The 13897-nt window shown below is 40.4% G+C and overlaps 1 protein-coding gene across 2 annotated transcripts in view; it reads right to left on the minus strand.

The window, feature by feature from the left end:
* Window positions 1-13897, minus strand: part of IRSp53 (Insulin receptor substrate 53 kDa) — a 96112-nt gene that overhangs the window by 80567 nt on the left and 1648 nt on the right. Inside the window, exon 1 of one of the 2 annotated variants that reach the window (XM_066728654.1) lies at window positions 6144-6345. The exons of the other annotated variant lie outside the window; for it this stretch is intronic. The gene's annotated coding sequence lies outside the window, so the exon portion shown is untranslated. Of the gene's footprint in view, window positions 1-6143; window positions 6346-13897 lie in introns of those variants that run through there. 2 annotated transcript variants of the gene reach the window in all.

Here is a 13897-nt window from a genome sequence, read left to right on the forward strand (position 1 = left end):
AGAGATTCCAGGGTACTTTCATTCCGCAAGGACAGCGGGTCTGCTGCCTGCTGGGCTGCAGGCTCTGGTCGAAGGAGAAAAAACCGCATAGCTCGGACGTTTCATTCCTCGGCACTCCGATGTTTATCGCCCCGCACTAGTCTTAGCAACCCCGCGCGGTACACTTTGTAATACACGTTCCGTATAAGCCTGCCTAACCTGTCACGCTCCGATGATCTAGAATCTCGCTGCTTTTTAACCCGATCCAACTAGCACCCATTGAAAAAATTACACTTTTCACGCTCTTTTCTCTTTGGACAACGCTAACTCGTTTCGTTTAGCTCCATTGACGTGTTTAATATATATATATATATATATGTAGTATGTGGAGAGAGCCTTCGAATTCTCCACTGGCTTCGATTGATCTATTATGAAACTCGTATATATATATATATATATGTGTGTACCATAATGTTTGAATTAATTTAGCTCTTACGCCGTATAAATTATTTATAATTCACTGAGAAAGCGTGGTTGCCTCTTTTCTCATATTAAGATATACATCTTCCAGGAATTCCAACGATTGTTATCGTAAGTGCTATGGCATTTTTCCTCCTAATGGAATGCGAAGACTCCACTGGAATGCAATGCCTGATTTACCGATTAAAGGGCCAAATAATTGGATAATCGGTTAATAGTGGTGAACGTGTAAATTGTTTTATTATTGTTTGGATTTTCATACGATTGAAATTCAGTCGAAATTTATTTGTAAGCTAGTACTATATTTTCAGGAGCTTCGTTATATCAACAAACGTAGATTTGTTTATTTAAACGTACAAAATTGTTGCCGCAGAGAAAGAGTAATAAATTTTACTATTAGTTGATCAAGTACCATGTTCGAATGCATATAATATATAATTTAATATTTTTCTATTATAAAATCGATTGCACCAACGCACACGTGTTCGCGTGAATGCTATTTAATTATTATAACGGTCGATAACCTACAGCGTCTCGAATAAACACCACTCTCACCTTTCTATTCTACTGTCCATATAATACACAGCCTAGAGAGCGAGAGAGAGACTTTTCTCCGAAGTGTATTTCATAAGGTTTCGTAATCGATATCTTTTTCCCCTCTGGTCGTGCGCTACGATTGAGGAGCGATCGATCGCCGTGGAACCGCAAAAAAATTCGCTCGACTCGCTTCTCGCGCCAGATAATTACTGGATAATACCAGGCTGCTTATGCATGCAGAAACAGGATCGCGGTCTAAAATCATACGTTTCGCATTTTACACTTGCGTGCAAGAGTCCTCAATCAATTTAGTTAGCCCTACGGGCTTTCCTCGGTCACGATAATAGTTTGTCCAATCGAACCAGGAGCAACAAAAAATCACACTTCTCTCTACACAAATAATGAGCAACGAGCCACGGTAATTCACCAACGCTTTTTAAACAACAATTTTCACAACGACCGAGCGAACAAGGACAAAAAGCTCTTGAAATTTCCGTATGCTTTTTACAAATTGCTTTCACTCTCGTGCGAGTTTAGACTTGGTATATATATATGTTATATACGATAGTAAAAACTAGCCAAGTCTAACAATCGTTTCGCATAAATCATGAGCGAGTTTAAAGTATCGTGCGAGGGCTGATTTGGTAAGATGGGAAAAGGGTGAAAGAGGTGGAAGGTGGCACGCGTAATAAATTCTCCGAGTGAGAGAAAAAGCGATTTCCGTATCGGTGCATATGACGCACCAATACTTTTGGCGGAGCTCGTAAAATTCCAGAGAAACAAATTCCTATCGTCTCGCGCGCAGCATCTTTTTTTCCTACAGCCAGTCCCTCTCCCTCTGTACTCCTATCGCAATAATTAGCTTTGCAAAACTCCTCCAGCATTTTTCCGAAAAATTCTTCAAATACTCGAAAGTCCACTCGAGTGATTTACACCGTGTTGTGCAAAGTTCAACATTTTCTGTGGCCTACAAATAATCAAAACGACTTTATACTCTCGACCACTTTTATTATAGTTTTGAGAGAAGTTTAATTGGATGTGTGGTATGGTGAGAGAGGGAGCAAGAGGAGAGGGTAGAGGGGGGGGGGGATGATTTGTGAATTTCATATTCGCACGTTCATTCTGGGCATATCTGGGAGGTGGTATGGAATGAATATCGAGATTCGTGAGGTCGCATTCAAATCGACTGGTGGAAGGAATGTCGTCCTGCTTCTTCTGCCGTAACGGTTATAAAACGGTCCTGATATCCTGCGGGCAGAAACTCACTGGCAGGCTTTTGCCTGCTGCTGCTGCACCTGTGTCTTCTTACTTGGCCACACGTGGGCGTTGCCACTTATCGAATACGAGCTTCAACGATACTCCCTATCTCCAAAGAAAACACAGAATGCACAATTTTTATCTCTCCTTCAACGAGAAAATTCATTTTTCCTCCATGTAACTGCGCCGTAAAGCAATTGCAAGATTTACATGCCAGCTTTAATCAAATCCCTCCAGTATTTTCCTAACTCCCCGTCAATGTTTTCGCAAAGCGTCAAATTATCCTGATGAAAGCGTTAAATATTAGAGATTTAATTTTCATGGAAATCAAGTAGAGGCAAATGAAGCTAGGAAAATTAAACGCTACCGGATTACGAAGTGCGCTGCATGCTCGATTAATTACGTTACGACCTTGTGCTCCAAAGTTCATCGTCAAACAATTGCACAACATAGTGCTATTTACAACTATAAACAAATCTTCGCTAATTTATACAATTAGCCACGAAACTTTCCAGATGTTCACGGCTGAGAACATTTTAACCCTCGATTACAACGATAAGCTTATTGTTATACACCGAAGAATTTCCATTCTCGACTAAAACATTATACTTTAGCACACTATAGACTATATCTATTATACACTAAACATAATATAGACTATTATAGTGATTGATGGTCAGTTGAAAGAGAGACCGTGGTCCAAGCTCCCAGTAGTTTAACGTTGGACCAGCAACAGCATTAATTAATCTTATTGTTACATCGAAGAATTTCCATTCTCGACTAAAAAGTAACTTTGGCTGAAGCAAATTTAGCAAGAAGGTAGCAAACATCTGTATACAAGGTATATATACATATATACTGTAGCATATAAATTTTAACTGGAATATAATCGCATTGATGGTGAGCCAAAAAAGAGACAATGGTCCATATGCGTCCAGTAGTTTGACATTGCAGCACCAACCACCACATTAACATTATTATTAATATTGTTACATTAAAGAATTTCGATTTTCGACCAAAAAGTAACTTTGGCATAAGCGAATTTAGCGAGAAGATAGGAAACGTCTGTACAGTGTATATATATATACTTTAGTACACTAAACGGAATATAGTCGCATTGATGGTGAATTGAAAAAGAGCCCGTGGTCTAAGCTCCCTGCAGTAGTTCGATATTGGAGCAGCTACGGGTTATAGAAGAATAGGGAAATATGCTCGGAGCGTTCTTGCGATACTCGCAATTTTCATGTAACAAGAGTCTACCTGCGTGGTTGGCGCTTTTCCCCTTTAGGGTCTCCGCTTAAATTCGGTTTCATTTGCAAAATGTTTCTAAGCGATAAAACGTCGGATGTGCGAGCAATAACCGTGAAAATCGGAGTAAACTCAAGGACTGATGTCTACAGCCACGCGTTCCACCAGTAATAGCGGGATAGATGATGGAATGAGTTTTGGTTTTAAAGGCTTCGAGTGACAAGATTTTATAGGAAACTTGCAGGAGGGATGAAGAGTAACCGAAATACAAAAGATCACATTGCAGCTGCAATGAAACGATCGATTCTATACACAAAAAGTGTACACCAAGACTCCCAGATATCACTGTACGTACCCGCAGCAGCACAAAAGCCAACGTGACAACGGCATTCGAGTGTGATTTTAGACGCGAATCGTTTCTTCTTTATACCCATCGCGGCTCTAAAAATATATCTTTCTACTATCCCAACTCCTTTAGTTTTCTTTTTTCAATAAAATCTTCCTTATTATTCCCTGTATCGAATAAACCACACACACACACACAATGAAGAATTAACATAAATCTCCTCCTTTTTTTTCTAAACAAGCTGAAACGATCGTTTAGTCACAAGACCGGTTTAACTATTTTCTCGCTCCTACATATATATATATATATATAGCTTATCTATTGTTCGCCACACACGTACTTCTAACTATAAAATGGAAAAATGGAGAACACTCTCGACGTCATCCACTCTGCTTTAGACGTTTGGTACTAATTAAGATAAATAGGAGCAAACGCTATAACCGATACGATTTTGCGAATGGTTGCTAATGTTCGGCATTGATTCACAGTCCCAGGAACAGTTTGCCGTTGTATATTCTAATCTAGTCTCGCAGAAGCTAATGGTTCCCGTCGCGTGTATTCCCCTAAGCGCGTGCACCTCAGATGAATCTGCATTCGAGTCCGGCTTGTATATACGATATGTGTATAGGAGTACAAACGGGATAAATTACGTTAATACCGCAACGGAGCAAACGGAGATGCGTGTTTGTGGAATAAATGCTTGTCTCGATTTTAGAACCGCGCGCGAGGAACGTTGGTGAAAGGTGAACCGGATCGAAGGCAAATCGAGAAAAGTATCTCTGTAACGGAGAACGGCCTTTTTCTTTCGCGAAACTCTCGCGCGCTGGCTAATGCGAGGCCTTTGTGCCTCTAAACGTAATCCATTCACCTAATCTATTTAAAAACATCCTTATATACGAGTTTTGCTTCTTTTCTCCATGCACTATATTATAAGGAAGCACGCAGACACGATTTAACGACGTATATTCAGTGTGTCATATAAGAACGATAAAAACCAACTCGCGAAGGTCATTTGGGAGAGAGCGAAGAATAAAAACACTGATCAACCGTATTATTCTCCAGTTTAAAAGGGAACGGGATGATTTTTTGTTAACGTTTAATCTGAACACTGTAATAGAGAGACTTGGCTATTTTCCTATATACGGCAATAATGCTGCAACTTGGAAAATTATTAATTAAAGCGCAAAGAGCAGACCGCCAAAGAAGCCTTTTAATGGCAAAGGTAATTACGCTGTGCTGGCCTTGAAATTGAATGTCAGAGACACGTTATAAATTATCATCCCTGTGTATATAGAACTCGCAAAAAATTAATGTGGAACTCCTGACTTTTTTTTCGAAAGATTCTCGGTGTACTTATTATTGCGTCATTTGCACTTTCGATGTTGTCGACTAGAAAAAATAGCCGGAAACGACGCGTCGACTTTCTTTTTCTTGCTGCCCCTTATCAATCGTTTCTCCAAGCTTCCGTGTATGTTGCTCAGCCGCAACAAGATGAAAGTCAAATATTAACTACCGTAAAATAATACGGAGATGTTAATTTTCCTTTGGCTATAATTCAGCCATATTTTCAAAATTATACGACGGTGCTAAAATAGCTTTTTGCAACTTATTATCGTTACTTTTTTCCAGTTGTAAACTTTCATCTCGATAAATTTATTCCTTTTAACATTTTACGTTAGTTTAATAGTTGTAAAAAGTCCCTTAATTGTTAAATAAGATAGACAGTATATAGCCAGACGAATCGATCGGTATCGTTCGTCCTTCTCGAATCGAAATTTACACCATGCGCGAAGCGGGAATAATTTACAACACTCTGTCATAATCGAATAATAAAAAGCTATAGCCATTGAACAATTTTTCCCGGACAGCTTTACGGGGGAAAAGTAGGAAAAATTGACCAGTCAAATCTGGGAAATGATTCATGAAGCGACAGCAATGCACCATCAAAATTTTGCATCCGTTTCGTTTAATTTCTAATCCATATTTTTCCCCTCTTTCTCTCTCGAGCTGTACGATAATAACATAAATCACGACTCGACTTCACTATATACTATTCACAAAAATTCGTTCTAATACTCTTCTTCATTATAGGAAATATATACTAATAACGAGGCAATAAAATTCACATGGTAACACGAAAATGAAATAAAAAAATTGAAAGGATCGTCTCGCATTAAAGGGAAACATGAGAGGAATCACAATCGTGTGGAATAAATTGAAGTACGTATAGAAGAGACATGAAAAACTTGCGACACTTTGGGAGTTGCCACTCCGACGAAAACTTTTGCGCACTCACCTTGGTCAGAATTTTCAAACTTTGCACAGACACGATTTTAACGTTGATGGAAGAAAGCGAGGGTAAAAGCAGAACGTGACTTTGGACGAGAATCGATTGAAATTTCGTCGCAACGATCGAAATCGCGACACGCGTAACGCGCGATCGAGCTTCTACTGATGGATCGCGAGGAGAAAGGATCGAGTTGAAGCGTTCAGTGAGAAACGCGCGAGGCGACTGAGCCGCTTCGGAGTTTCGAAGCAGCTGGCGGCCGACTTTGGCCGAGCAGCTCAACCAATCCGCGGCTCGTGCGCGATGCTTCGCTTCTTCTCCCAAAACACTTTTCGCTGTCAAATGACACTTGCACTCCCATTTTCCGCCAAAAACGCCGTAGTCCTTCCTCGTATGCTAATTCTCTTCTTCCACCACTGCCTTCTTCTTACGCTTAACCTGCCTGGAATACAAATTTCTCGTGCCGCGTCTAACCACATCCCGCTGTTTCTACTGACGACCCTATCTTGCCAATGCTCACTGGTAGCAGAATTTTTAAACGCTGAGTGTTCTTTTGTACATTTATTTATTTTTTTTTTTATTAAACTTAACTTGGTTTTATTAATATTGTAATTCATATTTGGACTCCCAGTCTAATTAGGTCGAGAGGAAACCAAGCAAACCGCAACTCGTGCGTAATTATGACGTTTACTCTCTCAAACACCGATCGCTGTCAAATGACACTCGCACTCCCGTTTTCCATCCAAAACAGCATCCATCCTTGTATTCGAGTTCTTTTATTCCAACACTGCCTTCTTCTTATGCCTAGCCTGACAGGAATACCAATTTCTTATTCATTGTCCAACCATGTCCCGCTGTTTCTACTTACGATTCTCTCTTAACAATATATTTGCTATTTGTACAACTTTAAAAAAGAAATTCTTGCTGCTAAAACTGTTTTTTCTTTATCAATTACATTTTTTATTAATATTATAATTAATATTTATAAACTCTCTGTCTAGTTTAATCGAGCAGCATAGTAAAACCACAGCTCGTACGCAATAACATTTCCTCTCTGAAATATTTCTCACTGTCAAATGACACTTGCACTCTCATCTTCCCTCGAAAGCAGCATCCTTCCTCATATGCTGATTCCCTTTTCTTCGACACCTACCTTGTTCTTATGCCCAACCTACCCGGAATACAAATTTCTCATTTTCTGTCTAACCATATCATACCATTTCTACTGCTGACGTCCTTCCCTGCCAACACTCACCACTCGTACAATCTTTCCACGTGAGAGATTCATATTTTTTTAACTTTGCCATTTACTATAGACGCCTCTACCCTGCATAATCTTAAAACAGTGATTTCCCATCACTTTTTTATTATAATAACTTTCAATCTTCATTAAAATCATATTTTTTTCTCGACTAATCTTACTACCCATTCGATCGACACTAAATCAAATCAAATATAATAATCCTTACATCGAAATGACATAAAATATATACACCTATCGACAAAAAGAGAAATCCTTTTATATAACACTATTAATAAACAAGCGATGTTTTGAAAACCTCGCGTCATATTGGAGAACGTCTTAATCTTTTGATCCGGGAGCGCGAATCGCATAGCGATTAACGTAATATTACCATAAATGTGCAAGTGTACGCCCGAGTATCTTGGAGTTCCGTGCAGCCGCGAGCTTACGAGGTCACGCTGAAAGGAGGCCTACGCTGGAATCCACCGAGTCTCATTGGAATGTAGTAAAGGCCGGAATGAAGGTCGGATGAGGTTCCAAACTGGTCGTTAGCTGCATCTCTCCAGTCTTACTGCATCTGCTGCTGCCTCCACGGCGAAAATACGCAAATATCCGGCAGCTTGCTCAACTTTCCAATAGCGCAAACAACACACTTTTTCTCCACACTGCATATCTATAGCTATTTAACATTTTCTAATTCATTCGTATATCGCATATAAACACAGATCCATTATTATTTCATCTTTTATGGTATCCTGTACTACAAATTTCTCTCCACATACTTTCCAATTTTATTTTTTCTACAGCATATCCTCTGCTACAACACTACGTAATACGTTTGCAATAATTCTCGAAGGGTCGATCGAGATATTCCGTTAAATATTCGAAAGAGTTGCAAAGAAAGTTGGCATATGGACCATCCATCGAGTACCTATACATATATATATATATATATATATATAGTATAACGGTGATCGAGGACAACTTGGAAGTGTCCCATAGCAGCAATTTACGAACTGAAACTGGCCTATATCTCCCTTTCTCATCGCAGCCACGTTTCCGTTAGCTTAAAAATCGATAATTCACCATTCGAAACGCTTTTTCCTGGAAGATGAGCAAGTTTCCAGGAAAAGATAAGGCAAGTTTATTTATCGAAGAAAATTCTGGCTGTAGTGCAAGGTATATGCGCGTATGCAGAGTTTGGCCAAAGCTAACATTACAAAGTATAATCGTAGGGAAATTTTCGCGAGTTTCGGCAGGTGTTTCCCTAAAATCCGGGGCTTCCCGGGTGGGTAATGGCCGTTCAAGCTGTCGGGGGTTGCGTAGCCAGATGGTCGAGGCTTGTAGCTACAACATTTCCAACAGGCTCGACCTGCTACGGCTGCTACAGCTAGCCCAGGGGATCGTATACGCGTCGCGTCGCGTCGCGTCGAATTACAATTTACGAAGTCGTTCGACGCCCTACCCCTAACCCGTTTGTCTTGATTTTCTCTAGCTTGCTTCAGTCGACTCCCCTCTACCATTACCGTTAGACTAACTTTGATTCATGTCTCGAAACTCATTCGACCATCTAATTTTTAACCTTCTTCGACTCCAAATCGTTTTTTCTCCAATATCTCGGGAAACAATTTGCCCATCAATTTATCGAATCTTTCCACGAAAGTTATACCAATCACTTATGCAATCTCCCTGCGGAAGATCCCCGGAATGAAACTTGATGAAATTTTCTTTAATTTAACTTGCATTTATTTAAAGCGAGAGAAACTCAAACAATGAATAGATACAAGTTTGATATGACCAGAGAGTTACATTTGCTTTTAGAAAATTTGGAAACTGTAGTATCCGCTTCCTCGGCTTTTCTCGATTTCCTCGCGATACGCCGAGCCGGCTAATTTGGCCGACCCGAACGCGAAAGTTCCACTCCGCCAACTTTCCAAATTTCATCAAATAATTCTCCTATTTTTTCCACCAAGAGCGCTAATAAATTCCAGTTTAACAAGATATACCCATTGATTAAACGAGCAAAGGTTTTTAAACTTCCAGATTGATAACTCTGGAAATTATACAGTGTTGATTTTTGCGCAATTGTCGCACCTCGATGAACACCTATATAGTCTTTTATAGCGATGCTTAATTATGAAAGCAATAAATGGAAATTTATGATATGCCGTGTCTGTTTCGATTTGACGAAAACATTTCCAACTTATTACAGCTTTCTCTCGCTGCATTTATTCCTTTTTCCTTGTATTATATATATATATATACGTGATAAAATGAAAAAAAGATAAAGGGCAATCGTGCATCCGCGTAGAGTTTTATGTTAAAGATTTCGGATCTAGTTTGGATGGTAATGGAAGACGGGCGCGTCTTCAAATTACGCGATCGTATTTACCAAGAGTGGCAGTTTAGTAAAATGAACCGAAAAATTTCCTATTTATTTTAATGTACGACGCTTTGTACGCATGCACGAGAAACTCTCTCCGTTCCTTTACATATTTGAAGAGCACCGAATGCTGCATTTGTAGTCATAAGAAAATCTGCCGAGATCCCCGTATCCTAAAATAACCGCATTTGTGAATTTCCTATGAATTATTAATAAGTGCTAGCGGACCTCTCGTGCAAAAAATCAGATTAATATTGCATTCGAATGGAAAGCGAAGCTCTTTCTGCAAATATTTCTCATTTACCGTGGAGCGATAATACAAATACTATAATAATTTACGAAGCGTAAATCTCCAAAACTATACAAATTACTTTTTATTCTCAAATAAATCAAAGTTTTGTCCAAATTGCGCGTTATTTTGTCCAAAGTTTGAATTTTCTTTCACCCGCCATTGGCTTCGACAAGTCAATTTAACTTACGCATCTATTAGCCGTTCGGATCGTTAAAGATAATGCCACCTGCAAAGTCATCAAATTGGCGTGGTTATACTTTTAACATGCACTTTCACAAATTCAGATTTAATGCATTGGCTGCAGTCACGAGCAGCTAATGTCCACCATTGAACTGCTGCTTTCCACACGAAAAATCAGGAGAAAAAAAAGAAAAGAATCGAACGGTGGACCTCGATGAAATGGAGTAATTTTGAGGGAGTAGGCGAAGAACGAATAATGCAGCGAGTATAACGAAATATATATCTATAGTGTATACATAATATATAATAATAAAATATAGTACACGAACGATGCATTGCTTCCGGTGTGGAAAGAAAAACAGCGTCAGTGAATCGAGCACGATTAACATTTGGACTTTCATAAATTTGTGCGTTGAAGGTGAATCGGGCTTTAATTAATGATCCCTCGCGAAACAACAAGATAAAAAATGGCGAACGCGCGTATAGTTGGCGGAAAAATTGGAGGGAGCAAAACGAGATGGGGTAAAAAAATAAAGCGGATGAAATGTTGGCTCGACGATAAAAATCCTCGACACTTTTTCTCTAAAATCGCGTCTGCGTGGATCGATCGTGCGAGAGGGTCCTTGGAGCTTTCGGCGAACCGGAAATCGTTGACCGCAGGAGGGATGAATTTTCAAAGAAAGCCAAGCGCGTAGATATGCTTGCTTACGGTGGTTATCGGAAAATCGCGAAATCAAATGGTTGGGAAAGTCTGGAAAAGGCGAAAAGACTGGCCGCATAAAAGCTCCTTTTATTCCCGAATCTTTTTTCAACGTACGTTCACATATACATATACATATAGATAGTCGAGCTCGTGTCAGCGCAATTGGTTTACACGCGTTGAAATTTGTGTGTATCGTTGGTTGGGAGGGGGTATTAGGTTCGAAGCTTTGGTTTCGAGAACATCGATTAAAACTCGTAAACGTGATTGATACAGCGGGCGGATCGGCTGTTCGTGCTATACTGGACATCCGGCGATCCCCTTAATTACCCACCACGACCCTATATTGAGCAATGATACTAATCTTCGTTTACCGAGCCGACACAAATTTGTCATTCCACCAGCTCATAGATCGTTTCGCGATACACCTCGACTCTGCATAATTCAGGAATACTAATTGCGAAATGAAAGCTTTCGTTGCATTATGCAAAACTATTTCGTGCCAACGTTGAATGACGCGGACTTTGGGAGTTTATTATATATGTAAACAAAGAGAGAAACGTTTATAATGACGATGACGTCGATTCTTCTGAAACAATGCTGCTGGAGAAGTGGGAGAAGAAATAGAGAGGAAATGGCGGAGGGAAGAAGCATCAGCGGATATATCGGTATAGACAGTTTGAAAGTATAATTGAGTATCGAAAGCAACCTATACGATATCGAACGTTAACGTCTTGCAAGACGCGTTGGCAACTTCATCCCACGTGGACTTGACAGTTGGCGTGATGGATACGAGGCCGCCCCTGGCTGCAAAAGCCCTGCGTACCCTCTTTCTTCTTTTCGACCTCGTCGCCATTCGCATCCTCCTCCTCCCCCTCCCCCCACACCACTTTTCCTTCACCGTCCAAAGACCCTATAGCTCGCTCCAAGAAGCCAACTATAGTATATATATACAGCACCACACAACGCAGGGCTATATGCATCGACGTTATTCCTCTAGCTACGACACAATATTTCACGGCTTATTTACTTTTCAACGACGTCCTGGGAGTCTGCGAGTCTGCATACGGTCACGCGCCCCACTACACGAGAAACAACGTACGTGCGTCGATAAGACGAAAGTAATGGAAACGGAAGTGGCTCGGCAAATTTATTCACGTCTACGCCATCGATGTTATTCGACTTTTTTACCAGCTGTACTCCAAAACCTTTCTCCTTCTACTACTACCTCCCTCTCGCTCGCACCCACCTTAATCAAATCACGATGCTTCTCGCGATCTCCTACTCTTCCCCCCAAATTCATTCCGATCGTAAATGCTTTACTACTGCGTTTTTGTTATGTTTTTTGCTTTTTAACCAGCGACTTTCTCAGCGGAAAATTGTCGGAAATTATTGTGGATCTCGGATTTTTCGTATTTTCTTTCTTTTCTCGGGATATATATATATATATGTGTGTGTGTGTGTGTGTGTGTATGTACCACCTGTGTATTATTCTTCCGGCACAATACCAATAATGCGCGACGGTCGAATAAAGCTCGAGGATAAAGTTAAGACGGGCATTCAAGGCTGCTGAAGACACCAATGAATCTGTCATTTTTCTTTCTTCCCAGATTTTCTTTCGTACAGTATATATATGTTGGTATCTTTCACTGGATGATTGATGGCACTTTCTTAGAACGTTGCTCTCGGCCCACTGGCAAAATTAACCGTGACATTAATTACGAAAGCGTGCATAATTAGAGCTGTTGCTACAATTTTTAATGTTCCCGTTTAGAATATTTCACGCTAGCCTCGTATAAATTATGAATAAGGGGGGAGGGGGAGGGTATGGAAGCAAAACGTGGCTAGAAAATGAAAGTTGTTCGGGGGAATGCTTGGAATGTGATAGTTATATGGCAATTGGAAGAATTAAGAAATATCTATGTGGTAAGTTAAATATTGCGTAGGATTTTAAGTATGCAAGATGACTTTGTACAGTGTGGGAGAGGCAAGATAGCTCGAATCCCATCCCCTCCGTGCATGGAACGATAGAAAATTCCTGTCGGAACGCGACAGCTCCCTCGACGCTTATGCTGCAGCTTCTTTCTAGCTTTTCGACTTTTATCAATTTAGTCCTCGTTCCGATCTTGCTCCATTAAATTTCTCGATTCACTTTCCCCTGCGCTAATCCGATCATAATTCCACGCAATTCCTCCCTGTTTCCCTCAGTGATCTGCCACTCGTAAAACGAGCGTAACGATAAACCAAAGACACCTATAAAATAACAGCGATCATAAAATTCTTACTACTCGTTACATTTATTCCCATTTTAATTCATTACGGTCAGTTTGCAGACATCTTGACGGAGCCTTATTAAAACTGTTGGCCCATTAAACATCTCGACCGTCTCTCTCTAGCTGAAATTACCCCTCCATTAGATATTCCATGTTCAACTCGAGAATATATATACAGCTATACATATTATTAAATATTTTAGTTGCTTAATTTCACGACTAAATTAACGGTCCACTCGTTCGTCCTTGGTCCCAATGAATTTATCGATTCCACGTCTACTCTATCGATCATAGAATTTACGAGGATCCTGCGGAGAAGCATAAGCGTCGGTTTTTAAATAGGATTGTGCGGTTATGAGATACGAGTGGCTGCGGAGGGATTAGCATATAGCACACTCGAGGAGGAGCAGAGCGAAGACTTATTAATACGGCAAGCCGCGCATAATGCATGACGAATAGATGGAGCTAAGCAAGACGCAGAGACGAGTTTCCTCGTCCCCTTCACCCAACGAGCTGTCGTCCATCTTCGCGTTGGACGTCGATCGTGCGCGGAATTCGGACACGTTCGCAGGATCGAAGGACATTCGTCGCTGGGAGTATCGAGAAAACGAAGGACGACTGGATTCCTTATCGTATTCTCCTGACAAACTAACGATCCTCTCACCCCCCCCCCCCCCCACTCTTATCATCGA

Source organism: Prorops nasuta, unplaced genomic scaffold (assembly GCF_024137725.1).
Source record: "Prorops nasuta isolate Cenicafe-Biocafe unplaced genomic scaffold, Cenicafe_Pnas_1.2 PNAS00006, whole genome shotgun sequence".
Taxonomy (NCBI): domain Eukaryota; kingdom Metazoa; phylum Arthropoda; class Insecta; order Hymenoptera; family Bethylidae; genus Prorops; species Prorops nasuta.